Here is a 12,839-nt window from a genome sequence, read left to right on the forward strand (position 1 = left end):
AGAAGAAAGTTGGCTTAAAGGAAAGGGAAAGGCAGCTAAAACACTCAGAGATGAAGTGGATGACTGCGCCAAGGCTCATCATACATGAACAAGCGTCATTTTGAACTTTGAATCACGGAATGTGACTTTAGTAGAGTCCAAGAGCAAAAATACAGAGCTGAGAGTGTAATAGTCATCTTTTTGAATTGGGGTAGAAAAAAACACCCTACACTTAGCTGGAAACAAAATGTCACACTTTTCTGACACCTTTTGATAATCACACATCACACTAGCTTGAATTCACACTGTAATAGAATTCACCGCAGCAACAGTTCAGTTAAGTGCCATTTACTGTCCCATCCTTAAAAGCTGATGCACTTCAACGTTACTTCTGGTTCACTTTTCAAACTGTACAGTAAGATCCTCAGTTGGCTATTTGACATAAGACTGACTGCAGAAAAGAGAGCACTCACTGAACCCTCATATGCTGCATTTCCAGACACTACAGGTTTAGTTAATGTCTTCTTCCATGAGCACAATTATTCTATAATGCCTTAATGCTGCCTCAAAATGTGTGCTTCGGATCCCCTAGTGGAGATGAAAGTGATTAAACTGTGGTTATGCCCTGAAGTGCTAAATTATCATAGCAACTTTGATTGGATAATGAAATATTTTCGATGTGAAAATGGCCCCAGAGAGCTGGTAAAGATTAGGTAAGCGAGTGTTTGCATGCATGAACAGAGCACTAGTGGGATAAACACCACTCATGCAGCATTTGCATGACTCATGCAGTGTAGCATGCAAAAAGATCTTGTTTTCGGGAACTATTCAGGGCAATTAAGATTACAGATGCAAAATATCCGTCTTATCGAGTTATATTTACATGTTATTAAGGCTTTCCTACATAAAACAATGAATATCTTATAGTTGTGCACAGATCTCTCTGTGGAAAAACTCAGATTTTCTTTTGTGTTTGAAGATTTTTAACTTGTTGGAAATTAGGATTTCATCTTGTTGAGAATTTGTTAAGTTGTTGTCAAGCAGTCACCTTGGACGTCTGCTTCTTCAAGAAAAAGCTGATTACTTCTATATAAATTCAGTTTAACCTGCCTGAAATGCCTAAATGACCCTGTTCCACAGGGCACCTTGTGTCATGACACCAGAGATGTGGAATATGCTAACAATTATACTAGATTTTTAATACAAGGCTTCAAGTCATCTGTGTTTATGTTGAACTAGAAGGTTAGGAATGTCAAAAAGCATGATGGTATTCAACCTATCCAAGACCTCAAGAATGATGGATATTCCAAACACATCTGCCGAGCCGCAGCTGATTGAGTAAGTCCCTTGATGCGTATCAAATGTCCGCAATGTTTTTTCAGAACCGAACACCCCAACCTGACACCTGTGAAGGGGTGTTTTTTCAGGCAGCATGCTGAGAGGATCACTGATTTTGCCTTCCATTAGTAAAACTGAAACGTCATGTTACATAAACAATTTAAAAGCAGTGCTGATCTTTGGGATCTTCATTTTTGTTTCTTTTTAATACTCTGAGAAAGTATGACCTACTTGAGGATGGCTCCAAAAGTTAATTCATGCTGCCCACATAAGACAAAGACTCCAACCTACCAAGACTCTAATGCATACCTAAGAGTGAGTTGATGGATGCCAGTTGAAGTGACAAAATTATAAAGACATTTTAAGAAAAAAATTTTAAACAGAAAATGTTTACAAAGTTTACAAAGACTGAAAGCAGCATTTAGAACTTGGGAGAGGTTAACTCAGGGCATTCAGATTTTTAATGCATGGCAGAAATCATTGTGTGCCAACAAAGGCAACTGTACCTGATTGCTGCCTGCTAGCTTTACCTCCTGCTAACCTAAGTCGCTGAACTGGACTTCTGAACACACTTAGCATTTTGAATACAATGATGTGACAAACTACATTGTTTTCTATGTTGCTAAACCAGAAAGTCTGCTTGAATTTTGGTGTAGCATATTCAATATGTTACTTAGCACTGATTAGTAGTTATCTTTAAAGCTTGCTAATCTAACTGCTTAGCATTCGCTATTAATGTGATAACTTCTGGTTCCAGAAAGCCAAGATGGCAACAACTATGATGCTGGAATAATTAGAAATCCATAGGTGACAATATCAGTGAGTGTAGTCACATGGCTATTTAGTATTTAGTATTTATTTATTTATTGTCATTATCAAGAACAATGAAATTGCGTTTGGGGCTTCCATACAACCCAAAAAAATGAAGAAAATAATAAATACCCCTTAAAACCCAAGTGTACATATTTAACCCAGTGTGACTCCAATGCAATAAGACAATCCTTAGCAATAATGTTCGTAGAAATTCAGACAAAGACCTGAGAAACATGACAAAATGTTTCTCAGGCTATGTCCATCTTTTACAGTCTATGGATTTAGTTTAGGTTTTGTGTTTTTATTATTTCATGGTGAAATAGTCAAAGGTTCTTAGCTGATAATATGTGGAATCAAATGACCCAAAAAGCAAAAAAAAATGCCATTAACAATGTGCAAAGAGACTTACAGAAATTGAACTGATTTGTTTAAGGATGCTAGATTAAATCTTTAGATTTTATCCGTAAAATTTCAGGCTGTTTTTATCATAAATTTGACCACACTAACATCACTCTGCTCCATACTACAGACTCTTATCAGTATATTTTTTAGTTATGATTTCCAAATTCACCAGGCAATACAACAACTACTTGTTCAGCGGGGAAGCATCATGCAGAATGTGTGGCCACTCATTAATTTAGTCAGAGAAGCAAAACTGTCATTTACATTTAGCGAACGAGACAAGGATTTAGATGTTGAAGAAGAGTTCGACTTCAATTATTTATTTATTTATTTTCATTTTTCTTCTTCCATTTCTCTGTGTTTCTGTTCAGAAAGATTCAGTATCACAGGTTTTACTGACCATATTGCCACATTAGTGGAAAGTTATTTGCAGTGCTGGGTCACTGCACCGTGGTATAATCCTCCACTCAACCTTTTAGTATGAACATGAATTATTTCGACTGCAGATCAGACAAAAAGGCTACACTTCAGCCTCCATTAAGTAGAACAAACTGTGTAATAGCCTGATAGTCGTACAAGCATTGTCAATTTCATATTTATATAGTTAAAATTTTGAAACTTGTCTAATACCACACTGCAGCACACTGTTGAGGCTCCTGACAACTTTAAAATAAAAAGTTTGAGGAACCACTTATCCTCTCCACAGGACTGCACAAGCTGCCAACTCTCACTGAACCGATTGTGCTCATTGTCACCGTTTCTGATGTTTCCATAGCAACATTGCACTCTCATCTTATCCAGTGGGTGATTAAAGAACGCACTGGGGTGGATAAAATGAACTGATCTGGAGTGGAAATAGAGCGAGAATGAGAGAGAGAGAGAAAGGAATCCAGTATGTCTTGTCCCTTTTGAAGCGTGTTTAGATAGCAATTAGCAGTTCACCCCTCGAGCGTCTGAAGTAGGCAACTGCTGACGCTTTGAAGATCAAATTAACCAATTACGGGCAGATAAGACTCTCAGGAGTTCTACCTCCCCGTTTTATCATGGATACTACATGCTTGTGAGATAACAGAATATTTAGGGAGTAGCACTGCTGTCTGCTTGTCACGGCATTAGCCACCAAAGTTTTTCTGGAATACTATTTTTTCTTCTGATCAAAGCGTTATTGTACTTTCTTTGAAGCTAGGTCATATGAAGTGCTTTTCCATAATCGGTACCTGTACCTGCAGCATGCCCCCACTTTGGAGAAACTAAGTAGTGTGCTGCTTTATACACTGTTGCTAGCAAAGCCTATTTTAGCACTAACAAAATAACAGCAACCTAACCACCAAAATCAATATCCTAATTGTACTTTTGTAGTGCTTTACCTTAGACTCCGATCATTCAAGGATTTTAGAGATCCTCATCAACTGGTGCCATGATTGGTTAGACTTTTTAACAGATTCAAATGGACTTAGTGTTACGACTCCTAGTGAAGACACATGCAAAGTACAGCGGTCTTGAGTTTTGGTGATATTGATTAGTCTGACACTTGCAGTAATTAGCAGATACAGTATCTGTCTGTGCATTGCACTCAACAGTTTATGGATACAGCTGGCTAACCACGCTTGCAAACATTAGTTGATAATTGAGCACATTACTCTCTTGTCCAAATATGCTAACTTCAGGCTAAGTAAAAGAAAACAACATGGAAACAGCCAAAAATGTTAAATTTGAGGAACTTTGACGAACTCTGATGTCAAACACTGACTTTGGGCTCCAGAGTGGTTAGACTACGAGTGGAAAAATTATGTAACCAAACAGCTTCAGAAAAGGTAAAGTCTAAAACAAAAGTAAAATAGTTTAAAAAAAACCAAACATGTTTCCTAACTTGAGGCCCTAACTACCTCAGGAGAAGACAACAATAAAATTTTAAGAGGAGATGGGGTTTGTGATTAAAAATGACTGTTGAGCTGGAAGTGAGAGTATGTTGTGAGAATACTAAAGTCAAAGCTGTAGTTGATCAGCAACCAGTGTTCTGGAAGAAAAAGTAAGTTATTTTTTGTCAAGGGTGTTTCTGAAGAGGTTGGCCTCAGTACCTCATCAGAAAGGACTGCCATACAGCGAGGTAAAACAGTGACACAACTTACCCTACATTTTCTTCATCTGTGGGTCTCGGATTACAATATATTTGGCTTCCAACCCTGTCAATAGCAGCACGTTGCTTAGCTTGCAGTCCATTAATGCTTCCTGCTTCTCGAAACTAGAGGCTACACTGTCTATAAATACCTCACACAACTCTTCTTCAAAGAAACCAAACCATCCGTTTTACATCAGCAACGCTCAAAGTTTAAGAGTGCACCTTATCCCTGAGTCAAGTTTACATAAACTGACAGATGTGCTCCAAGAAGGAAAACAAATGAAAAAAAAAAAAACAGCATTTGCTATATTTGTCTACATAGTTCCCACGCTCAGTCTTCATTCACGGGAGAGAAAGGGGGGTTTGAAACCTAAGATGCTTCAGTCAAGCCTGTCCAGGCTGACAATGTCTCAATGAAACATGTCGGGGGGAAACAGGAAAAGAAACCGTAACAATGCTATTGTTGCTATATTGGTCGGCAAAGTGACAGCTAAGGACCAAGTACAGAGAGGGTCTTTTTGTTTTGCCTAGTCTATTCATGTCAATGCAGACTTTGTATATGGCAACTTATGGTGAGCACATAAGTACTGCTATATTTGGATGGATTGGATAATTTCACTTCCATATGACTTCCATAGACAATGGTGAACAGTCTCTGTGAAAAGTGCTACACAAGCCGAAAACTATTTTACAAGTGTTTTCAGACAAGTTGGCATCTTCCAAACAAACTATGGACAACTGTGGTAATCTGCTGGTGACCAAACTTTGACCTGTACGTATCAAAATACGTGGGTTTATAAATCATAGCAATCATAAACTATTTACTTTTTTCCCCACCAAAAAGTTCTATTTTATGAAGACTATATGGTTAGGGGTTAGGGTTACTTTACATCAGACCTCATGAGGTTAAAGCCATTTCCAACTTCAACATAAACTATCACTAAAAGTGAGCAGCACCTAGTTCTATTTAATGCATTTGATTGCTTACTTAAGGCCTCAAGTTAGGCTACAGTGACCTCCCCTTCCTCAAGTTCTCCACTGTCTCGCAGATCAAACATAGAAACCTGGATTTCCTTGATCTCGCTGAGCCACCGCAGGTGAGAAAAAGCACTCGCAGACCTGAGCCCGTGTTATCCAGCTGTCACCCACATGATTCAGCACGCACAAGATGCATGCACGCTCTCACACACATGCACTGATGTGTACTTAACACGGCTCAGCACAGAGAAATTCAATAACTTGACCTCTGGGAGGCTTAAAAACACAGAATGAGCGACTTGTGCGGATGTGAACAACGTGTAGAGCATGTAGTGCAGCTAACCTGTATACGAAGGTGTTTTATCCTATCTGCACATACAGGACTTTCAATAGAGGAGGAAGGAATTGGGGAGGACAGTACAGATAAACATCTCCACTTTCAAATTAATGCTGTCAAACTCCCTGCACACTTTAGTGGAAAGCAGACAAAACATTTGGGACCTCTGAAGCTGCTCTTACACACTCAAGTACTCAAGTACGAGTGCACTTTTAACCATCCTTCAAGGCACTGTCTCCTGTCTCCTTTATGTGTGCCGGCGCTTCAAGCAACCACCAAAATATCCAGTGGCTCTTTGAATTTGGGTCACAAAAAGCCAGACTCACATGCTACGTAACAATGCCCACACACAGACTTTTTTGGTAAGCTGCCAAAGTTTTACAGCTAATACCTGTCGACCTCTTAAAGTGGGATCAGCTGATTTGCTCGTGTCTGTGGAAGCTGCCACACTTCAGGGAGGACCACGAGCCCAAATTAAAAGCTGAAGTTCTTCAGAACTCCTCGCTATAAATGTCTGTCTAGCAACTGTTTCTTCACAAGTTTCTTTTCAACCACCATACAGACTGGCTCCACACTACTCGCTGGCTCCACACTACTCACTGGCTCAGTCCTGAAGCCACCGCTCTGTCATTATCATTCCAGCAATGCTGGCACTGAATGCTTCCACTACTTATTTCCACTGAGAATACAGTCTGATCTGAGATGGAGGGTGAAAGCATGCGGGAATCCCCCAGGGACTGGGAGACTTAAGTAAACTACTCTAAGAAGAACTCCCTCTGAGACAGCCCACACCTCCCACACCTCCTTACAGTAAGCACACACACATACAAAAAAAAATAAAATACAAATCAAACCCCCCTCTCTTCTTCCTGTTCCTTACCTTCCACATGATTAAAATCCCATCATCCACAAACAAAAGTGAAAAAGAGAGGAAGAGAGAGAGAAGTGGGAGTGGGGGGGGAGGGAATGTCAGCTATCTTTGGCTCTCTCTCTCCTCTGTGGGATGCAGAAACAGCAGCAGCGGCGGCAGTGGCAAAGCAACAGCAAGCAGCAAACTTGGGACTCAGAGAGGATGTAGCTGCGTCTCCGTGGCTGTGTCATCACCTCTCATGACATGTTTCCTCCTGCCTGTGTAAGCCTTTCCATCCTGACCCGGCACAGAGAAAGAGAGAGAGAGAGAGAGACGGGACAAAGTAGTGTACCGCCCCCCTCTCTCTATCCCCTCCTCCTCTGTCCATTCCTCCCTTTCTGTTTCCCTGTATTCAAATCTGCCAGCGAGCTGCTCTGTCTCAAAGTAGGCCAATCACTGAACTGCTGGGGGGTGGAGTCAGGGCCCGCTGTGTGTGCAAGTGTCCTTGCAGTCATACAAACAGACATTGGGTGTGCATGTCTACTTATCCTTGCAGTAATATGTTTTGCATGCAAATTCATATTCCAAGTGTGATGAGCACAAAAAAAACCATCCCGTAGTTCTCAAGAGTGGATTTTCAAATAATTGCTTAGTCTCAGATGCAATAATTGAACAAATAAAAAGCCAGACTCCAGATTATTTTGCTGGGTTTATGTTTTGCAAATATTTACTGCATCTCTCAGTCACTTCAAGTGCCCTCTAAATGGCCAAACCTCCGGGAGTGAAAAATGAAGCCAGTAACAGCAGCTCCAAGAGTGGTTACTTGAGCCTGAAATGCTAGAAAAGACAAAGTCCCCACAGGCTCTCATGTTAAAATGCCCAATTTCATAGCATTAAAATACACGCTTACAGATACATGAAGCATTTGGGGTGTTTATGGATACTTTCCCCTTTCGTAACAGCCTTATAGTAGACACATTTTTTTCATAACTTCTCCTGTTGGATATTTTTAAGGCTAAAAGTTAGAGGTAGGGCTGTTTTGATTGGCATAGATGATAACTATAATACTTTTAATCATGACAGATATGGCTTGCTTATGTGGCACAGATTGTCCAAGAACTTTCAGGTCTATTCTTGGTATATTAAAGTGCAGCACCATATTAGCCCATAGCTTTGCACCAGTTAGTGCTTCCAGCACATACAGATTATGCAGCTTGTTAATTGAGCTAGCTTATATTTACACCCCAGTTGGCAACTGGCTGCCAACCACCATTTGGTATAGAAAAAAAAACTTCCTGAGTGTTTGCTGTAGGCAGCTGGAACCCTGAAGTCTGAGTCATCCAGGTTTAGAGTCCATCAGTGACCGCCCAATAGCCTCTTGTCACTGGAGAAAATCTATATTTCGCAAGTAGTTGGCAAATGGTTGCTGGAGGTTGGTAGGTGAAATTGTTTGCTAAGCTTGTTTGTTTACAGTGCCTGGTGAACCAAACTTCAGATTGCCACAGTTGTCCATAGTTTGTCTGAAGATGCCTACTTGTCTGCAAACACTTGCCAACTGCTAGTAAAGTGGTAGTATAGTAGTTTTCAGTTTGCATAGCACTTTTTACTGTTGCAACATTAACTTTTGCTTTAAAGGCATCACAACCCTTTCATAGTTTCAGGTATTGTTTGGTAGTTAAGCATAATGGAGGACATAAAAACTGTTGTAAAAAACATTGCTAAGATTACATTTCTGATTATAGCTAATTTGTTTGGAGATTTGCAATGCAAAGTCAGTTCTTCAAATGCATCTGCACAGGTAGCATGCTAACACGAAGGAAGCCAAGAATCCAGAGCCCGAACTTAAACTGTTCCACAAATCACGTGTTGAGCTGTCAGGATTTAAGGCTCCATTTTCTAACTGTGCATGTTTCTAAAGACGAATCACTGTATTGATCGGTTACGCTGGTGCCAGTACTGAAAGAAAGACCTGATGTGTGTCCTCATCAGGATAGGGATTTGTGTTGACGTATGGGCCTACAAGTTTTACATTATTCACTTCAAAATAATAATATATGTGTCTGACTTTTGTTGAATAAAAGTTACATAAAACTGAATTGCTTGAAATACAAGTGCAGCAAGAAGATGAGGAAATCTCTTATTACATATTACATACTGACACTATGTTTATCATCGTTGTGGTAAAGACACAAGTTGAATTTGACATTTAACTTTAATTTATACCAGCTGTGCTACAGTTAATAGCAGTTAGTGAGGAAGAACATTGTTTATGCTAGGGAGCTTAAAACCACTGATTAGTATAAATGCCGTGACCATGATTTGTTATTTACTAGGAGAACAACAAGCATAGTGGAAGCTGTACTAAAGGCGAATGCCATCAACAGCAGTTCAAAGTAAGAACACTTCAACAAATATGTTAAATATTTGTCAAATGAAGTTCTCTTTGTATTGGAGATGAGTAAAATCCACTACACATGAGACACCTGTGTATTACCTTCCATCTGTCCACCCCTGACACGTCCTCAGCACAAATTCACCCTCTGTAATTTATTTAAATGCCTCCCCAATGTCCCGATGTCACTCCCTCTCTCCCTCCACCTTGAAACCTCAGCTGTTTTGGCTGCTCCCCATAAAAACAATCTCCTCCTTTTTTTTTTCCCTTTTTTTTAACACAGCCCACAAGGAAAGCAGCTTAAATTAATCTCCGAGATGCAAGTCAGTCGCACACGCAGCCCACGCTGGCCTGTCATTACTGCAATCTTTGATCCAGAATCTTCAGCTGCTTGGAAAGCCTACCTGTCTGAAACGCAGTGGACAGTTCATTTTGAGAAAGCGATTATGTGTGAGAAATGGCAGAAAGTCTGAATCAAAACCATTTTTGAGAAGTCTACAGTTTATGTTTAAAAAAAACTTGATAGCAAGCAGCTCATTGCTAGCTTATCTGAAATAATCCCTAACATTTTTGCCCTAGAGAAGTGACTCCTCTAGTTTTTGAGTGTAGAACATGGTTCCTGCTCTTGCAGTGGATTGTCGGTTTAACTCTATCTTGCATGCTTGTATGGTTTGGCGTGAAAATATGTTGAATATGCCAGATAAACCTGTTTGTTTGGGTCTGCTAAGTCCCAAACAGCATGCCTAAAACTGACAATGCTTGGCATTTCGTTTCACTGGCGCGTTTAACAGATTCCTATTAGATAATGTGTTTTTGGAGTTCTTATAAGGTCATTTAGAGCCAAAGTGGTAAAATACGCTTAAAGTGGGAAAGTATGGCATGCTTAGTGAATTTTTTAAACATCAGGGAACATTTTCATATTCCAAACCCTAGACTAAGTTGACTAAAGTGTATGTGTATGCTCAGTGTGTGTGTGTGTGTGTGTGTGTGTGTGTGTGTGTGTGTGTGTGTGTGTGTGTGTGTGTGTGTGTGTGTGTGTGTGTGTGTGTGTGTGTGTGTTGCAGTTGCAGGATTCTGGTGTGTATTTCTGGCGGTTGGAGTGGGATCAGTCGAGGTGAGGCTGCTGCTAAAGAATGCTCTTTTGGAAAAGGACAAGGAAAGAGTTTCCATCTCGGGTCAGTTGCCGGCAAGAGAGCAAGACCACTCACTTTCTGAACACTCTTTACCAGGCCGGCAAGATGTGAAGTGTTCCCTCGCTATGTGAAGAAGGAAAAGTAAAAGCACATGCAGTTAGTAAAAGAAAAAGAAATGTCAAAGGAAAAATATGACCCTACGATCTAAGAACTAAGAATAAACATGAGTTGACTGGTGAAATTGGAAAATTTCAGGAGTGCCTTTTTTAAGTCTCAGATATTAGCTTCACAGAGATGGCAAGCATAGTCAGCTATGCTAAGTAACATACAAACACATTAATCGAATTTCTTTCTGCTGGTTAGTGCTGGTTAGTGTGATAGAGTGTGATACAATTACAGTGTGATGTAATTGTAGCAAAATTCTTAAAAAGCCCACCTAATAATGAAAACTATAAGAACTTATACATTTTAAGATAGCTAGTTACAAAAGTATCCTGCTGGTACCACTGAGGAAACTAGCTATACACATACCAAAGCTGTATTCTTAAGTAGACGTTTAAGCTTGATTGGGACTTCTATGGAAAATCTGGGTCCTAACTTACGTCGTAACCTGAAACTCCTTTTAGTCCTACACCATAACCTTCCACGCCACTCAAGTCACTGCCGGCTGCATCGACCCAGCGTGTAGTTACATTTCTCAGGAGGTGCACGTCAGGTTACATATAAGGTTACGGTGTAGGGTTAAAAGGAGTTTCCGCTCCTGATGGACGTTGCAATGTAGATTTCCTGCTGAAGCATAAATAACACAAAACTCTGTTTCTGCTCTAAAGTTGGGCCTTTTAACATTTGAGGATTGACATATTTTCAGAGTCAGACCCCATTGGTCATTTAAGGAACTGCAGTTTTTCACAATCAGCATAACGTCAGTAAACTTGTGTACGATCGCCAGTTCCTGTTGGAATTACGAACATCGACCAGTTCTCAAGCAGTAAATTCATCAGACCATATCTTTGTGATGCTAATACCTGCATATAGGTCCCTACTGATCAGAGAAAAACTCTTTGTGAGGAAGGTAAGTTTGGTCTGAGGGATTAATGGAAGTCTAACAGAACTGCTTTGAATCCACGCAGACATGTTCTGAGCTGCTGCCACTGATAATCAGCACACTAATGTGCAGGAGTATGCTACATCTGTATCTGCCTACATCCATAAATGCACAGAGGACCTCTGTGTCATAAAGAACATCCCCACTAAGGCCAGTGAGAAACTATGGATGATACAGGAAGTACATGAAAAACTAAAAGTACAGAATGAACCAAGCTCAACTGTCTACAGGGGATGCCATTTCCTCTGCTTTCCACCGGAGCTTGGCACTTGTGGAGGAGAAGTCATGTATGAATGCTTCTTGTTGACTTCAGCTCAGCATTCAATACGGTCAGCAGATGGTCAACAAACCAACACCCAAGGGTATCTGGACCCCCATGTGTAACTGGCTGCTGGACTTCCTCACCAACAGACCTCAGTCAGTAAGAGTGGGAAACAGCATCTCCAGCTCCATCAGCTCGCCTCAGGGCTCTGTTCCGAGCCCACTGCTGTTCACGCTGCTGACATATGACTGCAGTGCCGCATCTGCTTCTAATCACATCATCAAGTATGCAGATGAAACAACAGTGGTAGGTCTCATTAGGAACAGCAATGACCTGTCCTATAGAGAGGAGGTGAAGCGATTGGTGGAATGGTGCAGTGTTAATAGTCTGTTCCTGAACACTGAACATTAAGAGGAGCAAGGAGATTATCATCGACTTCAGGAAAAAACAGCCCAGTCATTCCACACTTGTACTTGAGAACAAGTGCTGTGGAGGTAGTCAAAAGCATCAAGCTTTTGGGGGTAGAGATAACTGACAGCCTGGACTGATCATTTTATACAGGATCAGTAGTTAAATGGACTCAGCAGTGTCTGTACTTCCTGCTCCTGGATGAGGAGAGCATACCTTTGCCCTCCCATCCTCTCCACTTTCTACCGTGTCACTGTCGAGATCGTGCTGACCAGCTGTACCTCCATCTGGTTTGGCAGCTCCAGGGTCCCAGAGAAGAAGTCGCTACAGAGAGTGGTGAGAATTGCTGAAAAGATCAGTGGGACTTCTCTTCCATCCATCCAGGATATCCCACACAGACGCTGTCTCAGCAGAGCCCGTAACACCATCCCTACTATTCAAATTGCCATTATTCATTTGATTGATGTTAATCACCAGTCTATTTTGCCATCTGACTATATTTTGTTCTATTGTTTTGCGTGAACAGCTTTTACCTATTTCTTTAAAAATTGCTGCCTACTTTTGAACTTACCATTTATTCAGTTTTCTGTACCACTAAAGTGAGAGTTTGCTTTCCTTTGAAACAAAGTTTTGTCTTTGAGCGTACACAGACTCAAAATGTTTTATTCCACTGATGCAACACTGTAGACATGGATACTGTATTGTGTTGCATTGACAGGTCGT

At 40.6% G+C, this 12,839-nt stretch overlaps 1 protein-coding gene across 2 annotated transcripts in view; it reads right to left on the reverse strand.

Annotated features, from left to right (window-relative positions):
• The window catches only part of LOC113015681 (E3 ubiquitin-protein ligase Midline-1-like), an 87,132-nt gene that overhangs the window by 50,928 nt on the left and 23,365 nt on the right, over positions 1-12,839 (reverse strand). Inside the window, exon 1 of one of the 2 annotated variants that reach the window (XM_026157798.2) lies at positions 6,847-7,133. The exons of the other annotated variant lie outside the window; for it this stretch is intronic. The gene's annotated coding sequence lies outside the window, so the exon portion shown is untranslated. Of the gene's footprint in view, positions 1-6,846; positions 7,134-12,839 lie in introns of those variants that run through there. 2 annotated transcript variants of the gene reach the window in all.

Source organism: Astatotilapia calliptera, chromosome 23 (assembly GCF_964374335.1).
Source record: "Astatotilapia calliptera chromosome 23, fAstCal68.1, whole genome shotgun sequence".
Taxonomy (NCBI): Eukaryota; Metazoa; Chordata; class Actinopteri; order Cichliformes; family Cichlidae; genus Astatotilapia; species Astatotilapia calliptera.